General features: G+C 45.8%; 1 long non-coding RNA gene across 1 annotated transcript in view; it reads left to right on the top strand.

The window, feature by feature from the left end:
* The window catches only part of LOC138564192 (uncharacterized), a 102,409-nt gene extending 89,970 nt beyond the window's left edge, over positions 1–12,439 (top strand). The window contains exon 3 of the long non-coding RNA XR_011300200.1: positions 11,984–12,439. This is a non-coding gene — a long non-coding RNA (uncharacterized lncRNA). The remainder of the gene's footprint in view (positions 1–11,983) is intronic.
* Positions 12,440–14,931: the final 2,492 nt, after the last annotated feature.

The following is a 14,931-nucleotide window of genomic DNA, read 5'->3' on the forward strand; positions in this document are numbered from 1 at the left end:
GCTTCAGAGATTCTGAATTCAAAGGATTTGGCCTTAGCTAGGGTGATTGCTTTTTTATATCTAGTGGACCATGATTTAAAAGTCATCTTGTCTTTGTCGGAGTGAGACATTTGCCACTGAGTGAGAGCGGCCTTTTTTTCAATGCGGAGTGCGAGGAGGTCCAGGGTGAACCAGGAGTTGGAGTGGGTGGTGAGTTTGGACTTACTGGGTTTAAGGGGGGCAATGGAATTAATGGCTGCTTTGATGGCAACTTCGTAGGCTGTTGCGAGTGTTTCTGGGTCTGTGGAGAAAGGGGGTCGGAAGGCTGGGCCTTGGAGGAAAGGCAGTAGCTTTTCCTTAGTGAGTTGGCGGGAGCTTCTGGCAAGGCAGGGTGGCAGTGGCTGGGGTGGGGGGGTGGTGGAGCAGGTGGTGAGGATGCTGAAGGTGATGATGTGGTGGTCTGACCATGGGGTGGCAGAGTTTCCAGTGATGATGAGTGGGCAGTTATGTTGCGCAATCCAATCAAGGGTTCTGCCCTGGGTGTGGGTTGGGCTAAATATGGTGTTATTGTACCCTAGAGCCTTGAGGGCTGAGTCAAGGGATTTGGCTGCTGGGTCCTTCCTGTCCAGGAGACCTAGGTTAACATCCCCAAGGAGAATGGCTTTTGATTAATTTTTGAGGTTGTCAGAGAGGAGGTGGATGAGAGAGGCTTGGAAGTCACCTGTTGGGCCTGGGGGGCGGTAGACAATGTGGATAGCAATGGTACATTGGGGAGATAGGTTAATTTTGACTTGGAGGTAGTCACTATTGTGCAAGGATTTCTCTGCCTTCCTGATGGGGAGGCAGTCTTTGGCAATAATTGCTACACCTCCACCTTTGGAGAGACGATCTTGTCTAGTGATGGAGTATCCAGGTGGTAGTGCGAGGGCGAGTGTCAGGCCAGAGGCCTCGTGTAGCCATGTTTCTGAGATCATGAGCAGATCGAGGTCATGGGTGGTTAGGAGGTCGTGGATGTCTAAAGCGTGGGCATTGATGGACCTAGCGTTAATCAAGGCGCATTTTAGATGTGGTTCGGTAATGGCTGGGGAGGGACTGGACACAGGTGGTAACACATTTGTAATAGTAGAATTCAAAATGGTGGTAGAAGAATTGCAAACCACAGATGTTACACTGGGGGGCTCATTTTCAGTGGTGGTGGACACAGGTGGTAACACATTTGGCACAGTAGCATTCAAAATGGTGGTAGAAGAATTGCAAACCACAGATTTTACACTGGGGGGGGCTCATTTTCAGTGGTGGTGGACACAAGTGGTAACACATTTGGCACAGTAGCATTCAAAATGGTGGTAGAAGAATTGCAAACCACAGGTTTTACACTGGGGGCTCATTTTCAGTAGTGGTGGGCACAAGTGGTAACACATTTGGCACAGTAGCATTCAAAATGGTGGTAGAAGAATTGCAAACCACAGGTTTTACACTGGGGGGCTCATTTTCAGTGGTGGTGGACACAGGTGGTAACACATTTGGCACAGTAGCATTCAAAATGGTGGTAGAAGAATTGCAAACCACAGGTTTTACACTGTGGGGCTCATTTTCAGTGGTGGTGGACACAAGTGGTAACACATTTAGCACAGTAGCATTCAAAATGGTGGTAGAAGAATTGCAAACCACAGGTTTTACACTGGGGGGCTCATTTTCAGTGGTGGTGGGCACAAGTGGTAACACATTTGGCACAGTAGCATTCAAAATGGTGGTAGAAGAATTGCGAACCACAGGTTTTACACTGGGGGCTCATTTTCAGTGGTGGTGGGCACAAGTGGTAACACATTTGGCACAGTAGCCTTCAAAATGGTGGTAGAAGAATTGCAAACCACAGGTTTTACACTGGGGGTCTCATTTTCAGTGGTGGTGGACACAGGTGGTAACACATTTTGTATGGGGGTGGCATCCATGTGGGTGTGGTAAAGTACTTCATTATCTGCTATATTGTCAGTATTCATAGAAGCTGTAGGCTTTTTGCGGAAGAGTCTAGCCGTGGTCACATGTGGCGGGGGTGACAAGGTGCGTGAGCATAGCCGGGCATTGTGGGTGTTCGTGTTGAAGGTGGCCTGCAGCGTGCGGTTGCACATTCTGAGGTATCTAGTATGAGGGCATGGGTATGCGTGAGTTGACTTGTAGTTCTGACTCTTACCTCCGAGATGTGGCCTAGATTCTGGGCAGGCGGCAGACGAGCAGCAAAGAGCTGATAAGAGCATGGGAGGCCTTTCCTCACAATATGACCTAATAAATGACTAAGTGGAACAGCAGAACAAGCTTTGCTTGGGATCAGATGTGCATATTTCAAAGTGTGGGGGTTGAAATGCAGTCGTTTATTAGCTCATTCTCTGAGGATTGTCAATGGGAGCATAGCTATTTGAGCCGTGGAGAAACATTCAGGAGGAATGACTTTCGATCCTACCTTGATCAATGAAGAATTACAGAGATATTATGAAAACCTTTACACTGATACAATTCATTAAAACTGGGTTGACATTTCAGGTTATCTTGATGAGGTGGTACTGCCAGTGCTGTTAGTTGGTCGTCGCCTGCAGCTGGGGCGATGCAAATGTACGGTGTTGTATACTGGGTCACGATTATCGCAGCTTTTGTAGCTATCCTAACGCAGTCAATTTTGATTTCCGCGTTGGCCCTGCTGGCGGCCTGGAAGTAAACGCTGTAGGTCTTGTGCGGGAGGAGCGGGCTGTTCCAGTAGCCGCTGTACGTCCTGTTGTCGCCAATGCTGAACGACTGTTCAATGGCAACCTCTATCTGGTACAGGTACATTGCTGATAATAGTAGATGTTGTTCTGCAAAACCAAGTACATAGGCAGGCAGGTTTATAAACTTCAGACATAGGAAAGGCTCAGCCAGCCTTGCTGGAATGTGATATTCTAATTTTGGATATGAACACATATATCTGCAATGGGTGCTTAACACACTGAGCTAACTTCTGAACCATTGTGGCTCTCAATTTATCAATATGCATTTCACCATTACCTATTGCACATGATCAACATAATTCCCATAGGAAGGAAAGAATGCTACAGAGTTGTGCCATAAGGAACACACAAACTATGTATAACAGAGTGAACACAGAAAGCAAAAATCATGAACTGATCAAGGCAGAATGCAATTGCCAAATTAGAAAGGCAATGGGTTTAGAGACTCAGCAGCACCCCATAAAATATCCTGAAGTGTGCTATTTAAGACAGGTGAACAATGGAATCTTACTTCTTCAGATCAGCTAGCTTTCTGGGGCCCCCTCCAACGTGGGGGCCCTGGGCAAGTGCCCTCTCATAAAAATGTCTCTGGTCCCGGTGTCGAGCAGTAACTTCGGGGCTAGCCAATGATGGGCGCAGCTGGGACACGATGCAGCATTGAACTGATTGAAGTGCAAGCAACAGTACGGATTAGTGTAGAAGTGCAAAAGCCTCTCGTTCAAAGTGCAGTGAGCACAGAGCAACCAGTCCCGTGCAGCAGAGCAGGGAGATTCAACGGGCCCTGGTCCACAGCAAAGGTTCACTGCCAATGTCCCCTGGGAGTGGATAGAGAGCAGACTGTTCTTCTGCCTTGGATGGCTCCTTCCTCACCTCAGGCTGAGGGCTTTAGAAAGCGTAACTTTCCCAAAGGAAGTCCAGTGAGTTCTTTTTAGTTGCCACAGAGAAAATCTTCAGTGTCTTAAGAGGATCTGTCGAAGGGGTGGGATACCCCTTCATTTAAAAGCAAACGTACCCAGGTTATTGGAGTAAAGCTAGTCTGCATTATTGGTGTAATCCCTGCTCTCGAATGCAGTAGACTTTGCCCATCTGATGTCGCACCCAAAGTGCTTTGTTTTAGAATAAGTGTGATGGACAGGAAAGGTAGAGAGAGACAGAGAGAAACAAAATGGTGTAAATCTCCTTCTATTGACCAGAGCACTCGTGCCTATCATAATCCTGCCCCTTTCTTCCTATTAAGAAGAAAGGTCTTTAGAGGTGCAGCACCTTGGTGTGAGGCTACTCCTCTTGCATGGGTGTGCTCCTTTGATGCTCGGGCCCAGGACAGCTGTCTGTCTCATGCTCAGGGTGCTACCTGCCCTTACAAAGAGATCAAACAAGAATCCTGACTCTCCAGGTGGGTCTTGTCCTGCTTTGCTTCATAGGAAGTGTGACGAACAGGAAAGGGAAAGAGAGAGACAGAGAGATACAAAATTGTGTAAGTCTCCTTCCATTGACCAGAGCACTCCTGTCTATCATAATCCTGCCCCTTGCTTCTTATTAAGAAGAAAGTCCTTTAGAGATGCAGCACCTTGGTTTGAGGCTAATCCTCTTGAATGGGTGTGCTCCTTTGATGCTCGGACCCAGGACAACTGTCTGTCTCGTCCAGTGGGTCCTGCCCTTACAAAGAGATCAAAGAAGAGTCGCCCGAATGACAAGAATACACATCACCTTGCATAGCAGAGTTGACTCACATGAGCTAACACATGTGCAATATCAATTGGGATGTGGATCATAAGTACTGCCATGCACTATTCCTAAACTAAGGCATAGCCTTAATTTAGAGATTACACTTCCACCATCATGGTTGACTTATGATCATCGGCGTTTAGTTGGTACAGCAGGGCATATTGTAAATGCTGCCCCTGCACTGCAGTGACTTGGCTGCCACTGCTGCTGTTAAGTGGGCATCTTGTGACCTTTGAACTTGCTCTGTGCCATGAGTAGAGCAGGCACCGCGGATCAGTCTATTGATGCAGCAGTGCACAAGCAAACTATGCTTTTGGCATAAAGTTGACGGAGAAAGGAATTCTGGTTGGAAGATTACCTTTTTGGAGATGGAATTACTCTCCTCATTCTATTCATTAATACACATTTTTAAAAGTCAGGACTTTGCACCCTTGCCAGATGGCCATTGCTCACAGGTATGGCATGAGAAAAAGGTGTACTGTGAGTCAACATGCAGGCACATGGAAAAGGGGTATGAATCAGGTACCCCCATCACTAGGCTTAGGACAGGACGCAGTATTTCCACTGATCCTCTCACCACCTTTCTAGAGGGGTTCCTGTACCTCTTTGCAAGGCCATTGTACTGGCATTCTCACAAATGCAGCAAGATACTGACAAAGAAACACACCATCTATGAGGGCCTGGAAAAAGCAGGCCTGCAAAGGGGGAAACAGGAAACAGGCATTTATCCGATATGCACCCTATCTGTAAAACAATTTACCAATGCAGGTAACACTGACCTCCTCCTTCCAAATCTTCAGGGAGGACCTGAAGGCTTACTCTTCAAATAACCTCTTGCCAATCACTGGTCACTCCTCTCATCCCTAGTTCTCCCCACCTGGGGCCCTCTGCTGCTTTGTCTACCCATACCTGCTCTTTCCTTATACTTATCTGTTTTTAAAAACAAAATCCATGTCTACATATCCTGAAAACTGTATTGGGGAAAACCTATATGGGCCCATATTTATATCCAATGTCCCCCACTTGATTAGCTTAATGTTCAAGGTACTTTGCTTCATGCTTTTGGCTTCGATATTTTAGAGTGAGCCTCAGTCAAAACTCAACCCTAGCAAAGTCAAATACACTGGATGCTGTCTGATCAATGGAGATCTGGACTTAAAGCCCAAAATCCTGTAAGTCCTTTCCCTCTTATTCCACTTGCATACATGCCAACACACCCCATTCCAGTCAGGAAATGGAAATTCAGTCTTGGTTTTGGCTCTGTATCCTGAGCCTTGTAGTCCCAGATTTCCCCACTGCATACCCAGTATTAGAAGTCCCAGAATTCAAAGTTAAAATCAGAAATGGACTAGCAGCTCCAGGCCGGAATGGGGCATGTTGGCATGTATGAATTTCTCTCACGGCCACTGGCTGCCTTGAAGACACATGTTGTTCGAGTGTCCGATTGTGTGAGTGTCTGAATGATTGTGCTAGTGTCTGAATGATTGTCACCCTTAAAATGTCATCAACACTACTACTTTTCACCATTAAATCGCGGCTGTACCACTTGCACAACATATGTGATCTTTGGCAGAAACTCAAATACCAATGACATATTGCATGCATTTTAAATGTTTCATCCACTTTATCGGTGCTGTGAAGCTGATAAAAGGCATTGTACATGTGCAAATATGCCACATCACAAAAAGACAAGCGCACCAAAAGTGCAGTCAGTGTTTATTTAATGTTTAATTTCATGTTTGGAAAGGCGATAAGGGCGGCAGGTTCCAAGCTTTAATATTGAAATGTCTGAATGAGTGTGCGAGTGTCTGATTGATTGTTTGAGTGTCTGATTGATTGCCTGAGTGTCTGATTGATTGTTTGAGTGTCTGATTGATTGTGCGACTGTCTGAATGATTGTGTGAGTGTCTGAATGATTGTGGTGCCATAAACACTAAAAACTTACTAAACCATTTACACATATTTTCAACTTATTCCCAAGCGATGTAGTCAACATCTCAAAAACAGTTCTAGAGCATAAACTCTACACGTAGCAGTAGGATCTGATGATACCAACATCTATGCGCTATCCTAGCCGTCATGCATAACCACAGAGCATTCTAAGCAGACTATACATTTTCAAATACGTCATTAAAAGCACATAACTGTTTAGTTTAAAACTGCACAGCCTGTCTCCAAAAGGTCCTGCCCCATGGAATGACTCTCAAAAAGGGCCTGCCTATTGATAAATTCAGTTTAACAAAAGCCTTATCAAGCTTAAATAAAATTGTATACATTTTACAAACCACAAAACCAATACCATATTGTCGGGTCCATGTCTTGTTGCTTTGGTTGTGCATTGGGTGGTCGCTGTGCCGACTGGGTATTTTTTAAGGGCCAATGAGATTCACTACACCATGGCGAGAGCAGTTTCAAAATTGCCGGATTGATATATGCTTTGTTGTACCTGGGGCAGTCGCCGGGTTGCAAGGGCAACTTTTCAGGGTTAGTCTGCTAATAACCATTCACCAGAGATATGCGCTTTTTACTTGCATTGTTTTTGTTTTGCATACGGTTCGCTGCTGGTTCGTTGACACTGGGAGTAGGTATTTGTTTAGTGCATCCCCTCAGATTTCAGGTGCACGAGTACGTTTACAGAGGGACCTGATGTGCTGGGTGCAACACTAGTGGGGATTGGTGCTTGAACAATAGTATGCAACATTTTTGGCAGCTTGTGGCATATGCATGAGGGATCACACAGCATTCGAATTGCGGACCAAAGTGAAAGGCGCATTTATGGCATAGGAATGAGTATCTAGGAGTTTCGCCATATGTTGCCGAATTAATATTGTTTAAAAATGCACATTTCCCAGCACATTTCAGCAGCCAGTAAAGCTGGGCCCTTTTACCGCCATATGGTTCCTCCTGTGTGTGGCCAGTACTCGATCCGGTGGGGAATTTCTTCAAGCATAATAGCCCCTGCACTCGGTAATGGCCATGGGCAGCACGAGGCGGTAGGCTGCATTGCTGTGTAGTTCCCTGAAGAACACCAGTTTGTCCTTGGTAATGCACAGTGTAAGGAAGGATTTGCACTTCTTCCCCATTCGGCCATGCTGCCGCACTTATCGGCCTGATGCAGGTGGCTTGTAGCACCATAGGTATATCTGATTTTACAGATCTAAAGGATCATTTGGCAGGTTGGTCACGGTACAAGTGAGGCATTGGACATGAGTGGCAAGTGGCTGGGCATGCCTCAGTTTAAGAGTTTTTATGTGGCACTCAGGAGGAAAGAAGTGTCTTCTGGTTATTATAGCAACTGCAAATATAACAAAGGAATCCCCCCCCCCCTGCAATTTGTGCTGCTGCACCGCCACGGCCAGATACGACAAGGCCTAGAAAGATAGGTGGCCTGATTTCCCCCATTTTCTCTTTCACTTTGGGTATTGTTGCTTTGGAAACATTTCTATCCAGGGGTTTTATCAATATCATATCATGCAAGGAAAACGGAAGGAACTGACATCAATTGCGCCCCATATCAGGTTGGAGGTTTAGGCTATTAGTGCATAGCACAGTTGCATTCATGAAGTACATCTGACAATTGGGCACTCAAAGGAAAGAGCAATCAAGGGGGTTTGGTTCAAATATAATTGCATGTGATGTGTGCGTATGCACACTGTAGTAGGTGTATGGACCCAGTGTAATGAGGGCTTGACATTCCGGCAGCTCTGCAACATAGGAGCTGCCATACAAGGGAGGATTTGGGGGTCCGTGAGTAAGGACTAAGGGAAGTGAACAAATTAGCTCGGCTCCCCTGAACCCCCCACCCTAATAGACCCTAGGTGCTATTTGACTGACCAATGTCGGTAGGGAAAGAGAGGTAGTTGGTTTGTGGTGGTCACCAGAGCTTCAGCATAGCCATACGAGGTTGCCATTTAGGAACCCCACCCTATCCTTAGAGCTGGCTTGCTAGGAGGAACCAAAGAATAATTGAATTACAAACCCACCAGTGGGTCCATCATCACCGATGGGCCGAACTCGGGGGCATTGTTGTGCATAATTATGGTGTCAATACTGGACTTATGTTTACGTGTTGTCATGGAGAATGGAGATATCTGAGGACGATTAGGACCGCCTCACGGAGGTCCCAGGAGTATGACCATGAGCACAGCAGAAGTGCCCAGAAGTTTGGTAATGTGTGGGACACTCCCACAGGCTACAGGCCGGCGGTAAAACTGGATGGATAGCTTTAGTACACTGACAATTTAAAATTATGTTTTTTATGTACAATTCGAGGGTCCACAAGTGGAAGGCATATTCATTGTTACCAGGTGTTAGGGGTGGTCACCAGACCTTCAAAGGTACAAAAGACTAGGGAGGCCTGGGCCACTTGCAGGATATTAGGGCATTTTTCGTGGCAGGACAGTTGGGAGGATACTTCACAGTATTAATGTTGCTTCAGGGTTCCGATGGTTATTGTGCGAGGTCGGTATCAGCAGTACTACCTGTTAAGATGCTCTGGGAATAATAGGAAAAGTGCGCTGACACAGGGCTTCTCTAATTAGCCGAAAGGTTGCAAACGCAGCTCAAAACTGTTAAACTCCTGGATTCAAGAGCATAATAGCTCGGGGGTTGAGTGCTCGTTGCACTGATATGGGTTTGGGAAAGGCACGCCGCGGGTCGATATTTTAGCGGGGTGTAACAAACCCTTACATTTTCTTGGGTGATGAGCGCTGACTACGTTGATAGGATGATAAGAACAGGTGATTATGAATGTGGGCTATGAACGGCACTTTGGCAGAAAAGTGATACCCCTGGGTGCCCGTTACCCAGGAATACCAACAATACAGTACCTGCACACATGGAGATAACCCACTGAGTTAAGCCCCAGGGTGTAACCTGCCAGTTATCAGTTTAGGAAATAACTGCAGGCCTGGGAGACTGCACAGTGGGGGCTATAACTCAGCTTTTAGAACAAACAATTTAGGGGCATTGTTATGACAATGACTGACCTGGCAGTGACCTGGCATCAGATACCAGAGGTGGGCCTTTTTCTCGAACAGAAATGGGTGATCCACACAGGGGTTATGGGAAAGTGATTGACTTGTCAGTCGGGTACCAAAGGCGGCCCGTTCTCACTGGAGCCGAAGATTAAGTGATCCATACAAAGTTTATGGGAGCGACCGACCTGGCAGACAGATGCCAGGGGCTCACATGGCAGGGAGTTATGTGAACATACCGAAGGTTTTTCCCTGTGGGGGGTTCACAGCCCTAGAAGGGGCAGGATCTGCATAAGCAGACATAAGTATGAGATGTGTATGCAGATAAGGAGCTTAGATATGGGGGCACTGGGGGGGTTGGGGGAGCCACCCAAAAAGCGTGGCTGAGTTTGGGAGGGCGGTCCTAGCTGGAGAGGAGAACCTTGACTCTGTGGTTGCGGCCACAAGCGGTTCTGAAAATGGCCGTACTCGAGCCAAAGCTGGTCGATGGGCACTGACTCCCCTTAGGGCGAGCTGAGACTCCTTCACCTGAAGTCAGTGGTCCAGAGAAAGACTGACTGGCAATTCTGAAAAGAAGCGGATGGCCGCTCTTTAAGCTGACTGCAGTCATGGAAACCAGAAGCGGATGGCCGCTCTTTAGAATGACTGCCAGTCATGGAAACCAGGTGCGGATGGCTGCTGTTTGCAAATGGCAAACGGGGAGTGGCACGGGTCACCGCTTGGATTACAAACTTGTTTACTGATGTGGATGGGACTGTCCTGATTTCTGTGCTCCAATAAACTGTGATCTTGTGTTTCCAAACTTTGCAACTGTTTCTGTGTGGATTATCATGAGCTGATTAGATGCTGGTCTCATTGCTTTTACTATTATGTGCAGGGGGGCAGAATGGGGGATTGCCCCGCTAAGAGGCTGGCCACCTAACGGGCGGCCCCTCTGACCACCTCTCCCCGGGACATCCAACACCTCACCTCCTCCTCTCACCTGGAGGTGGAAGTAGGCTCCCCGGGTCCAACACATCCGGTCTCGGGCCCAGGGAGAGCTCATAAGCTGGGGGCTGCGGTTGCCCATCCACTTGGTTTTCTGCAAACCCCCCCCGCTTGAAGTCCCACTTTCCCTCTCCCTTTTGCAGCACCTGCACTGGGTGTAGGTGGAGGTATTGACTCAGGGGCCGGTAGGTGCCTAATAAGGTTCCATTGTGTTCTAGGATATAGGATTGTTGTAATGCAAAGTGTGCATGGTGAGGAATAGCTTTTCTGTTTTAGGTCCGTAGTGTAAGTTTGGGAATAACTTTTTATGAATAACTTTTCTGTTTCAGGTCCTGTAGTGTCATTTGGAATATTGTTGGTACTCGTGTAATATGTAGAAATGTTTGACTAATATGATTGTGTATTTATATGCTAAGTAGGGGTGTACCGAACTTTGGCTTCGAGTAAGTATTCGGCCGAATTCCGGCTGAAAAAAAGCTATTTGGCTCCTGCCGAATAGTTTCTTGATATTCGGCTCTTGCCAAATACTTTGACATTCTCATTTGAATACAATGTAACATGAACTCAGAAAGGCAAATATAGAGTTCAGTTTGAAAAACGTAATAGAATTAGACCAGACAAATTGCTATTCTCACAGCTGAAAAATATCTTATATTGTAATCTGCTCCTTAGGGCATGTTTACAGATTCTTAGACAAAAAAGATGCTCATCTTTTATAAATAGCCTGCAACAATACAGGAAGATCTTTTCTTTTGTCAAATGTTTATATGCAATGTGCACTTTTTTCAGTTGGAAAAAATAAACTGAAAGAAATGTGCATAGATACTTTCAATTCCTGTCATGTCACTTCCCATTGCGAACGTCATAGTCCCTCCTTTTCTGTTTTTAAGGACTTGAGTCCTGAGTTTAACTGTATCTGATATTTTATCAGGAAATTATAACTTGCATAGGTTTGTGTATTGGCGAGAAAGAGTGGCTAGGATAAGTGAAAAGTGAGCAGCATTTGTTTGGGTGGGGTGAATAGTTGTGAGATGGAGTTCATGCATTTCAGATTTCCTCTTGACTTGTGTCCTGCATGAGCCGACATGAACCATTTTATACGTTTCTATTTGAGCTGCCAAGAAGTTTCGAAACTCGACCACATCGACTTTGCAACTGGATAGAGAATGCAATGCATCTGATTCACAAATGCAGTCATTTTGCATTAGTGAATTCTCCCACTTTAACTGGCACTGAATATGCAACAATCTTTTGTTCATTTGGTCCCTTCATTTTGGTTAAATCTGCTTTATTTCTTGCTTTTATACTTTAAATAAAGATGCTAAATTAATTACAATGAAGGAAAATTAAAATATAGAATACATTTAAAATGGTGCTTTATTTGTTTTTTTAATAAGTGTGTTTTTTAAAGTTTGGAACATGATTTATTAAATAAAGCAACTATTCGGCTTCATATTCGGCTTCGCCGTATAGTTAACAAACTATTCGGTATTCGGCCAAATACTAAATATGGTATTTGGTACAGCCCTAATGCTAAGATCTTTTTTTTTGTTGCAGTTGGAGTTGAGGGGCGGTCCTAGCCGAAGAGGAGAACTTTGATGCTATTGTTGCGGCCACAAGCGGTTCCAGAATGGCTGCACTCGAGCCAAAGCCGGTCGACCAGCACTGACTCCCCTTAGGGATAGCTGAGACTCCGTCACCTGAAGTCAGTGGTCCAGAGAAAGACTTACTGGCAGTTCTGAAAACCAGAAGTGGAAGGCCTCTCTTTAGACTGACTGGCAGTCACGGAAACCAGAAACGAATGTCCGCTCTTTAGACTGACTGGTAGTCATGGAGACCAGAAGTGGATGTCCTCTCTTCAGACTGACTGGCAGTCATGGAAACCAGAAGCAGATGGCTGCTGTTTGCAAATGGCAAACAGCGATTGGCACGCGTCATCCCTTGGATTATAATTTTGTTTAATGATGTGGCTGGTACCACCCTGATTAATGTGCCCCAATAAACTATGATGTTGTGTTTCGAAATATTGCAACTGTTTCTGTGTGGATTATTATGAGTTGATTAGACCCTGGTCTCATTGCTTTTACTATCATGTGCAGGGTGGGGGGGGGCAGAGTGGGGGACTGCCCCGCTATGTATGCTCCGAGCAATAATGGAGCAGGAAAGCGGACTAGCGTAAATGCATTTGCTAGACTGATAAGAGAAAGCACAGGTGCAGGATCCAATATAGAAATCAAAGTTGAAACATATGAAACGGTGCAAAAAGTTTATAAAAGCAATACAATTTAATGGCAAAAGAGATACAGTTAAGAAGGGTTTGGTATGTCTAGCAGTCAATATTCATATAAAGCAATACATCAGTAAAAGAACAACCGCGTGCAACGGCTAGAATGTCCCTGATCCCTGTGCTTTCACGTGTCTTTTCACCCCTCCAACCCTCACCGCTGCCCCTCTTCGATAGCCTGCCCACCACAACCACTGTAACTCTCCTCCTTCCCTTGTAATATGGCACCTCATGGCTCCGCCCTCCGCTACTAACGCAGGCTTGGCCCCTGCAATTCACCTGACCATCTCCACCCGGAGCAACCGCCTGACGTGCGCCGTCCATGCAAGATGTTGAAAGCACACTGGTGACCTCTGATGGAGGCAGGTTTATTGGTTACTGACATTCCCCCGTGAGCAAGTTGAGATTCCATTCAGTTGAGCAAACCAGGCTCATGCGCAGTCAATGGCACCACACACCCCAGGGGGCCCAGCTATGTGGTAAAATGCCCTCACTTTTTCCTGCCCCAGTACTTGTATAATGGGGCATGGCAATATGAAGACTGGCAGGAGCAAAGATCACATCATTAAGGACCTAGTGCAGGGCCTGCGGTTGTGAGGACTGGGAGATCATCGCTGCGATGCCATTGGTCCTCCGGATGTAGCCAGTGGAAAACAGTTGCAAGGCTGCCAGCTTCATTAGTGGGGATCTCACAAGTGCTCGTATTCTAGTGCAATGGCGCTGCCCCCTTTCACTGACTTAGCATCTGCAGTGTTACCTGGGGGTAAACAGCACCTCGTCATCTGCCACTTCAAATATTCTGTCTTCTAGCTTGCCCATTGTCCAGAAATGTTTGTCCTTTCTGTTTATGTTAGCGCACCGATGCCCGCGGGCTTTCAGCACTTTAGAAATAAACAGAACAAATAAATAAATAAATACCTAGATAAATAAATAAGGAAAGCCTCTTCCTGTAGCCGGACCGACGCCCCCACACTCCCACCACCTTCCTTCCTGTGTTGGCGCTGCATCAGCAGCCATCCCTGAAGTGTGCCTGCTGGAACGTGCTGGTAGCCTGTGTGCAGTGCGGTAGGACTGGAGTCGTGTGGTCACTTATTTTTGCGGGAAGGTCACTTGCTCGCTTTCCTGGGTCTGCTATTCCGCTTTGTGATGGGAGCAAATGATGATTTGCATTGGTTGGGGCGCATCGTTTACTGCACTATGTGAATAGGAATGTGCGAGCACGCCTGCCAGTCTCCCCTCTGGCATGCTCGATTTGTCTGCTTCGCATGCTTGCCGGGCACTTTGCGCATCTTTGGCACTCATTTTCATCATGTTTTGAACGCTCGTTAATCGCATAAATGCGCATTTCTCTTTTAATTCTTTTCGTGAACATTTTGCACATTTCATATCTGTGTACTAATAATTTTTGAGAACGTGACTGTACCTGTTTTCCCCAGAATGCAACTCGAGTTTATCATTGCACGTTCAAAAACAGGTGCTCCCTCCCTCTCGTTCACCATCCGCTGCTGTAGCCTGTAGAGAGGGTCGGGCTGTCGTGACCTAAGTTCATTGCTCCGATTGTGTCCGTTTCAAGTCGCATTCTCCCTTTAGCCATTATGTGGGCAATAAACATATATTGTCACCAATGCTAGTGAATGAATACTTCCCCCATGGTAGCTAATAATGTTTGTTGCGTACTGTATACAGCACTGTTATGCATTGCATATGTGCATATAATTCAGCCTGCATAAAATGTATTTATAGTCATACTTGATCAATTTTACTAAGCTCTATGTTTTCGATTTGTTTGTATTCTGTAAGTTATCTGTTTTGCTTGGTGGATAATGCTTTATTGACAGCCCCCCTTAAGTAGACTCTGTATTTCCCGTGGTTATTTTCATGGTACAACCTTGCTACATCGACAGTCTTTTTTTCTGTTTTATTACCGAATGTTCTTTTCTCGAAAACACTCATAGCAAAATATATAGGGTAGTTGGTAAGGGTATATAAGGTGTAGGGGGTAGGGAATAATGTTAAATTAATATGGGGTAGGGTGTTCCGCTCCCAAAATCCCCCCCAACATTTTTCAATGAATTTTTCTGTGAAAACAAAGTTTCAGGAAAAAACGAAACAACGATAAAAAGACTGTCGTTGTAATAACATAGAAACATTTTAAGTGTCGGCCAATTGCTGTTCACTATTACTTCCACAGTGGCCCAAGTCCACCTTGCTTTCTACTGTG

Source organism: Ambystoma mexicanum, chromosome 1p (assembly GCF_040938575.1).
Source record: "Ambystoma mexicanum isolate Mex_15411 chromosome 1p, UKY_AmexF1_1, whole genome shotgun sequence".
Taxonomy (NCBI): domain Eukaryota; kingdom Metazoa; phylum Chordata; class Amphibia; order Caudata; family Ambystomatidae; genus Ambystoma; species Ambystoma mexicanum.